The 8,883-nt window shown below is 44.2% G+C and overlaps 1 long non-coding RNA gene across 1 annotated transcript; it reads left to right on the top strand.

Moving 5' to 3' along the window:
* The first annotated feature begins 1,284 nt into the window (after positions 1 to 1,284).
* Positions 1,285 to 2,486, top strand: LOC110340144. Its single transcript, XR_002381915.2, has 4 exons — positions 1,285 to 1,329; positions 1,904 to 2,001; positions 2,223 to 2,340; positions 2,425 to 2,486. It is a non-coding gene; the product is annotated as an uncharacterized LOC110340144 (long non-coding RNA).
* The last annotated feature ends 6,397 nt before the right edge of the window (positions 2,487 to 8,883 follow it).

Raw genomic sequence — 8,883 nt, 5'->3', positions numbered from 1 at the left:
GCTGCATGGACTTCAGCTCTTTGAAATTACACGGCTTTCAACTTTTAGATCTTCTTAAATGAAAACCTTGACATCCCAGAGCACAGACAAGCCATCCCCAGACAGACATGCCCAATCTCATTGCCGAAAACACACAAGGTCCAATACACTAAGTACTGAAGTAACTTCTTATATAGTCATTGTACCCAGAACAAGACAGGATGTCACATGACCTGTGAACATGGTAAGGTCTAACAAATTCTATCAAAATCTGAAGGACTAAGTGACAAATAGGTTGACTATTGTACTGAAATCTACCGTGCTGGTGGGGGGGGGTTCCATCTGTGGCCTAAACAATACTGTATTATTTAATAATACTTTGACTAACACAGAACTTTTTTTAATTCTGAATTTTTCCAATTTTTTATTTAAATTAGAAACAAGATTGTTTTACATGTCAATCCCAGTTCCCTCTCCCTCCCCTTCTCCTCCTCCCCTGCTCCCCAGGGAGGGTAAGGCCTTCCATGGGGGATCTTCAAAGACTGTCATATCATTTGGAGCAGGACCTAGGCCCTCCCTCATGTGTCTAGGCTGAGAGATTATCTATTTAGATTGGGCTCCCAAAGTCCATTAATATGCTACGGATAAATACTGATCTACTACCAGAGGCCCCAAAGATTTCCCAGGCCGCCTCACTGACACCCATATTCAGGGGGTCTGGATCAGTCCTATGCTGGTTTCCCAGCTATCAGCCTGGGGTCCATGAGTTCCCCCTTGTTCAGGTCAGCTGTTGCTATGGGTTTCACCAGCCTGGTCTTGACCCCTTTGCTCATCACTCCTCTCATTCTGCAACTGGTTTTCAGGAGTTCAGTTCAGTGTTTAGCTGTGTGTGTCTGCTTCTACTTCCATCAGCTGATGGATTATGGCGCCCGCGCCACAAGCAAATCTGAGGTATTGGGAAATGAAAGACAAGACACCCAACTATTTGTGCTAAGAGAATTCATCTGCTGCCTTTATTTCCAGAGAATGTGTGTGTATATGTCTTTATTGCAAGTGCTAAGAGATCTTTCTCTCCCTGTAGTAAAGAGGGAGCAAGCTTATATACAGACTTACAGCACAGTAAAAAAAACCCCAGGTGTAAGAGCTCGTGTTCTCCTCATGCTAGATATTGATTTCAGGCAGGCAAGGCCGGGGCTGTAAGCCAGGACTGGAGAGTAGGATGCACCTGTGGCTATCAGCTGACAAGCAATGCACAGAAATCCGTGGGGGCTGGGACCCAACACTGGATGAAGGTTCTAGGGTTGCATATAAAGTAGTCATCAATCTCATTATCAGAGAAGAGCATATAAGGTAGCCTCTCCTCTATTGCTTAGATTGTTAGTTGGTGTCATCCTTGTAGATCTCTGGACATTCACTTAGTGCCAGATTTCTCTTTAAACCTATAGTGGTTCCCTCTATTATAGGCTCCCTCTATTATGGTATCTCTTTTCTTGTTCTCCTCTATTCATCCCCTGACTCAACCTTCCTGCTCCCCCATTTCCTTCTCTCCCCTCCTCTTCTCCCCCTCTCTTTCCCCCAGATCCCTCCCCCCATGCTCCCAATCCACTCAGGAGATACTGCCCCATTGCCATTCTCTGGGGTACCATGCATATCTCTCCCTCAAAGTCCTCCCTGTTTCCCAGACTCTCTGGCAGTGGGATTGTAGACTGGCACTCCCCAGATCTATGTCTAAAATCCATACATGAGTGAGTACATACCGTTTGTCTTTTTGTGACTGGGTTACCTCACTCAGGATGGTTTCTTCTAGTGCCATCCACTTGCCTGCAAATTTCAAGAGGAGGGGAGGGAGAGGGAACTAGTATTGACTTGTGAAGTAAGCTTGTTTCTAATTTAAATTTACAAAAGATAAAAAAAAGTTGTTTAGATTTTAGGAGGTGGAGTCTAACAAGATACTTTAGGTCATCAGGGGCATGGTTCTGATGAAACTGTAGGATCCAGCGCTCTCCTCACTCTGGCCTTGAGGTGAGTAGTTCTACTACATGCTCCCACCATGGTATGCCATCCCTCCACTGACCTAAAAGTGACCTATCTTCCCAGTCACAGAAGACCTCCAAAACCATGCTTGAGGAAATGCTGTACTACGTTCATTTAATCAGCAACTCCTCCACCAACACTTGTTCCCTGAGTGTCACTGCTTCCGGACTTCTTTTGTCCCACCTCAGCTTGTTTGCTTGTTTCTCTAGGACATCTGCCACATAGCTCGTCAGGAAGCCAGTGGAGGTGGAACCAGAGGTGAGACCCAGTGCTTTCTGAAGCATTGGTCTGAAGGCAGCAGGGCCTTGTGAGAAGGACTCTAGACAGGTAAATATAAGCCATGGGGGAAGCTTATGAAGTGCTGACAACTATCTTGATCTTTGTCCTGCTGATTTCTGTTTCTCTCCACAGTGGCACTGTCATATTTTAACCATTGCATGGTTCACCTGGACAAATCTTGCCTCCTTAATCCCCTAAAAAAAAGAAACAGCGAGAATACCCCCTTCCTTCCCAGAAGCAGCCAGTTATGAGCAAATTTTATTGGCATTCTGGAAACGATCATCTTGTTGTTTATATTAAGACATCTGTTGCTAATCCAAACACAGCAATCATATTTCAGACCTGTTCTCTCTTCTTGAACTGCTGGGGAGGGGAAGGATTCTAAGCCTCACCAAGAGTTACCAGCAAAGACTCCAATGATGTATTAATGACATCTCCAAGAGATCAGGAAGCAAAGCCCAGTGCTACAGATTTGCCATGCTGGCTCTGAACTAAGGCATGGTGGAAGCTACTAGTGTCTAGAAACAATAAAACCATTTTTAAAAAGCACAAAAGTCAGTCATAAATTAGCAGGGGAAATTCAAACAGATTTTTTGTAATATTGTTTTTTTTGTACCACCAACCCTTGAGGGGAAAAGGTGTGAAAAATGAGTCTGCTTTATTACATTGCCCGGTCCTACAGCTGATTCCAGTGGGATTAGAGTTAATAAACCTCTGAGATGGAAGATTGAGTTGTATTTGCTGCAATCCCCATTTTATTTCGTTTCAGATAATGTGTACTCACCAAAAGTAACTTTATTATTCTTCAGACATCTTTTCTCTAACTCAGAATCGGATGATTCCATCTGTGAAGTGTGTGCACGGCCTGCCCCATACTTTCAGGCATTGGGAAAAACCCTCAGCACTAGCATCCACACCTGGCCTTTCTGGGTGGAAAAAACACCTTCATCCCCATGACCAAATTCACATGAGCAAGTTAGTGACAGCTGCTTCCAAATGCTCAGTCACTCCCTTGCAGTGAAGGAGGCTGGGTAATGAAGCAGCTGCGGACCCTTGTTTGTTCAAGAGACTAAGAAGCAGCTCTCCATCCAACCCTGACTTCTCTCCCTGTACAGTTAGAGTCTTCACGACATATGATTTGACAAGGCAATGCAGCCATACAGACAAAGAATTTCAAGAGACCTGACTCTAGGGCCGCACCCAGGTGCCCTTTCTGTAACAACAACATCTGAAAAACTTACCTATCAGAGTTAAGGTGATGTAGCTCAGTTTGCCTAACAAGTACAAGGCCCCAAGTTCTAGTCTCACTTTTGAAAAACAACGGAACAGTCCAAGACTGTAGCCACATGTCTATTGGGCATTCATCAAGTAGCTATGCCACAGAGAAAATAAAACTTTTCGTTTAAATTATAGTTAGTATAAATATAAGTACCCACTGTATAGCTTTAGTCAAATTAGTTTGCCCAGCACTTAGTTTTACTTCCTATAGAACCTCCAAATATACCCACTCCTTTCTTCCTGCCATTTAGTCTCCTAATCCAAGCTACTCAGGTCCTACTCTGAGTACCCACCAGAACCTCCCTCCTTGCTGACCTTGGATAGTAAATGCTTGCAAAACATGAATAGTTCAGAAGTGAGGAGAGCACAGGGCTTTCACAGAGGACCTGAGTTTGGTTCCCAACAGTCACAATAGGTGGCTCACAACTGCCTGTAACTAGCTTCAGGGGGATCCAACACCTCTAGTCTCACAGCCACTTGCATTCACAAGTGCACGCACATATTCTCTGTCTCTGTCTCTGTCTGTCTCTGTCTGTCTGTCTCTCTCTCTCTCACACACACACACACATACACACTTAAAATTTTTAAAGTAAATTGTATTAAAAAGTATATTTAATGGAGCTGGAGAGATGGCTCAAAGGTTAAGAGCACTGGCTGCTCTTTCAGAGGTCCTGAGTTCAATTCCCAGCAACCATATGATGGCTCACAACCATTCATAATGAGATTTGGTGCCCTCTTCTGGTCTGCAGGGATACATTCAGATATTGCACAGTTACATAAAAAAATAAATCTTAAAAAAATTATATTTAAGGTCAGGCATAATGACATACATCTACAATCCTGGAATCCAGCAAATGGAGACAGTGTACAATTAAGAGTTCAAGGTTAGTGTGACATACAACAAGACCTTGTCCCCCAAAACAAAACAGAAAGTAGACTTGAAAATTAGCATTCATGAGGTTGGAGTGATGGTTCAGCAGCTAAGAGCATGAGTTCTTGCAGGTGATTCAGGTTTGGTTCCCAGCAGTCAGGTAGTGACCCACAACCATCAGTCACTCCACTCCAGGAGATCTGACTCCCTCTTCTGACCTGAAAAAGTACCAGGCATCATGCATGTGCACATAAATACATGCAGGCAAGACACTGATACACACAACATAAAATAAACACAGCTAAAAATAAAAGTGTTAATTAGTATTGCATGGATGCCTGCAATGCTATCTCTAGGGAGGCTGGTTCTAGGTTCAAGGCGAGTCTAGGATGCATGGATGCACAGCAAGTTCAAGACCAGCCTGGGATATGTAGGACTCTGTCACAAAATTTAAAAGTCCATTTTTAAAAACCTTCTGAAATATTTCCACCAAAGGTCACAAAATTGTGTGAAACTTAATGAAGACCTCTTTGGTGTCTAAGCCCTCCTACATTGAACTCTCCTAAGTTCCAGCCACGCTGACCTTTCTCTAGACCTGAAGTCCTATTCCCCAAGATCTTTGCACTGTCTTTCCCTCCTGGTCTGACACTCAGAAGAATGGTGAGACACAAATATCTAACCATCTTAGTGATGCAGACACAGAGATCTGTATCCTAGAGTGAGCTTTGTATACCTGTTATCATACTCTACTGGCAAAACTATGAGGTTCACGGGCCTTTTGAAGGGCAATGAGGCAAAATATACCAAGACTTACAAAAATATCAGTAACTTGTTCTGGAATGTACCTCAGTGGTGGAGTGTGTACCTAGCACACACGAGGCCGTGAGTCCCATCCCCAGCACCACCAAAATAAAACAAAGCAAAAAAAAAAAAAACCTTTTAATCTGGTAAGTTTCTTTCTAGAACAAAACTTCTTAATGAGTAGATCAAAGTTCATATGTAAATCTTAGTAGCATTATTCATCACAGGAAGTACAAACTGCAGCCAGAATTGCTGATCTCAGAAGAACTAGGTTAAAAGATTATGACTCATTCATGAAAAATCATGGTCGTGGCTAGTTTGTAATGACCCAGGTGAATGACTCTGCCTCAGTTTCCAACCTCTACATCAGTCTGTAACAGTGATGGATTGCTGCGTAACAAATGGCCACCCCATAAACTCAGCAGCCCAGAATGCCACCACTGTTGCTAAGCATGCGGCTGGATCTCTCTGCGCCTACCTCGCCCAGAGCTGTAGTCACCTTAAAGTTCAAATAGTGAAACATCTGCTTCCACATCCTGCTTCTCCTACTTAACACACAGACCTTTCCGTGAGGCAGGTCACACATCCAGCAAACAGTTTATGTCATCAGGGCAAGCAACAGGACAAGAAAGAGTGACAGCAGGATATAGTCAGTATTTTACAGCTGGAATGTGAAGGAAACATCCAGTTCTTCTGTCATGTCCTATTCGTTAAAGGCACCTGGTTAAAGAGAAGCTAGGTAACAAAGAGACCCTAAGACCGACAGACATGGATCCGCCTAGGAAGGGGTAAAAGTTCTCCTGAGTAAATAGGGAGCATGGGGGGGCAGGGTGGAGGATGGAAAGGGAAAGGGGAGGAGGGAAGGGAAGTGGGGGAAAATGTGTAGCTCAATTAAAATAAATAAGTAAGGCACCTAGTTAACTGGGCATGGTGAAGCATCCCTTTCATCTCAACACTAGAGAGGCAGAGACAGGCGGATCCCTAAGTCCCAGGCCAGCCTGATCTACAGAAAGAGTTCCAAGGCAGCCAGGGCTGTATAGAGAAACCCTGTTTTGAAAAAAACAAACAAACAAAAGGCATCTGTTAATGGTAGCACACCATGGAAGCTCCTGCCTGTAGCATCATAGTGTCTTGTGTTGGCACCAACAGCCGTGCTAGAAGATTATACCCAGGACCCGGAGAGAAGCCCTGGCTGGAGCCCGTGCACATTAGAAAAGAGCTCTGCACGCCTGTAGAGAGGATCACTGGGGTCACTGCAAAGCAGCCTGTGTTGCCTTCAGTAGCTGGTTAGGGACCACTAGCCTGAGTTCTCCCGGTCTTTCCCATCGGCTTGTGCAATGCTGAACAAACAAAGCAGATTTGGCATAAGCACCTGCCCATTGATGAGCAATGAGCACACCCAAGCAATAGATGCAAACAATGGGAAAGTTGAACACTCAGAAGAGCTTCCTTCCAAGCACAAAGACCGAAGGTCATGGTTATTAGAGAGGTGGAGGGTGAAGCAGCCAGAGGAAATCCTGATGCGTGATTTAAGCTTGAAAGTCCCCAGAAGCAGGGTCTAAGCCAGGGCAAGAGCTAACCGTTCAGCCAGGTGATGGTAGGAGACCCTGCGTTCCTCATTCAGACTGTCCCCCATTCTCACATTATCCGCTGGGACTGTTGACCACTGATGGCATACAGTGTCCACTTTTCCAGAGAACTGCTCTCAGCGGGCAGGTGCCTCCTCCCCAGAAAGCTGCAGACACACCCCTGCCAGAAGAGAAGTGGCCACTAGACCAATTTCCATCCTTGCTCAACTCCTTCCCTTTAACTAGCCTGATTCCTCCAATCTCTTTGTTTTTGTTGGGGTTTTGTAAGTTGTTTTTATGTTTTGATCTATTTTGTTTTGATGTTGTATGGGTGTGTTTGGTTTCTGTCCCTGGATGTCCCCAAACTTCCTGTGGAACTTCAGCTTCTGATCCTCCTGCTGTTGATTCCCAAGTGCTGGGTGTACAGGCATTTATGTACTGACACATCCAGTTTGCAGCACAGTGGGGGTACGGCAATTAAACCCAGAGCTCCAATATGCTAAACACGCTCTCCATACTAAGCTGCACCCCTAGTCCCATCCTTCAACCCCCTCCACAAGAAATGACACTCTGCTGGGTATGGAAGCTCACACCTATAAGCCCAGCTCATGGGGAACGAAGGCAAGAAGATTGCCAAAAATTCGAAGTCAGTGTGTGTAAAGAGAAGCCTTCCCACCAGCCTGGTTCCAGAGCAGCATCAGTCCCAAATAAACACACAGGAGGCTATATTAATTATGAAGCTGTTGGCCTTGCTTGTTTCTTACTGGCTATCTCTGACTTAAGTATTTATCCCATAATTGTTAATCTAAGTATTTCTCTTACCGGAGAACTTTCCGGGCTTCTTATCCCTATGGCAGTTACATCTTGACTCCCTGTGTTTATCCTTCCCAGAGTCCTCCTGGACTCCTAGTCCCACCTATCTTGGTTCCCTATTGGCCAACAGTGCTTTATTGACATATACACAGGACTTCCCCCATCAAGTGTGAACTACACAGTAAGGTCCAGGCTAGCCTTGGCTACTGTATGAAATGCTGTCACAAAAAGAAAGGAAGAAAGGAAAGAAGGAAGGGAGGGAAATGTCAAGCCTCAAATCTCTCTCAAGCCCCAAGCTCTGCTCTAGGCAAAATGACCTGAAGAAATCAAGATACATGATACTGAAACAGCTGGAGTGCAGGGTGTGCACCAAGTTCCACAGATATGATTAGTTACAGATGGAAAGACGAGCTAGCCATCAGCAGAACAGGCAGAAGGAGGAGGCAATAAAGAGAGACCCTACTAGGAATATTTTCCTTTCACATTGCACCTGCTCTAGACTGTCTGTCACTTGAGCTCCCAACCACTCTTCCTGTCTCCACCTGCCATCTAACTATAGGACTGCTGGGATTATAGATGAAGACTACCCAATGCAGTTTTTTCACTGTGTTCTGAGGCTTAACCTCAGATTATATAAAGTAACATTTATAGACTACTGGAATTCAGATTTTGTTTTTTGTGGGGTGGGAGTGCATTGCTGAGTCTATTACATTCAGTCTAGTCTTCAGGAAAATGAATAAATAGCTATCTTTATCTTTATAATTACTGAACTTTATAATAATTACAATATCCATGCTATACCAGGAAAATTCCTAACATGAACCTCAAATCTCCGCATACATGCACACACATATTCCTATGTGAACATGCAGACACATGCTTGCATAACACACACACAGGAAAATAAAATATTTCTTTAACAGTTCTTTGGGCTAGGGCTGTAATCAGTGGGTATACTTGCCTACAGTGTACAATGTACACTTATAGCCCCAGCACTTTGCAGACTGAGGCCAGATATGGAGACCTCTGTCTTGTGAGATGATGATGATGATGATGATGATAGTAATAGTAATAATAAATCCAGAGGGAAGACAAAAAAAGATTTAGAAACAGCACCCAACATGAGTGCTAAATAGCCACAAGTATAACTGGACTGGGAATGTAATTCAGTTGATAGAGTGTGTGTCCTGGTTCAGTCCCCACTGCTGCAAAAACTAGGTGTGGTAAGCATCTAATCTTAGTATCCCAGAGACAGAAGCA

The sequence above is a fragment of the Mesocricetus auratus genome, unplaced genomic scaffold, assembly GCF_017639785.1.
Source record: "Mesocricetus auratus isolate SY011 unplaced genomic scaffold, BCM_Maur_2.0 Super-Scaffold_100676, whole genome shotgun sequence".
In the NCBI taxonomy this organism is placed as follows: Eukaryota; Metazoa; Chordata; class Mammalia; order Rodentia; family Cricetidae; genus Mesocricetus; species Mesocricetus auratus.
Note: the sequence above shows the minus strand (reverse complement) of the source record. Positions and strands in the feature narration are given on the sequence as shown.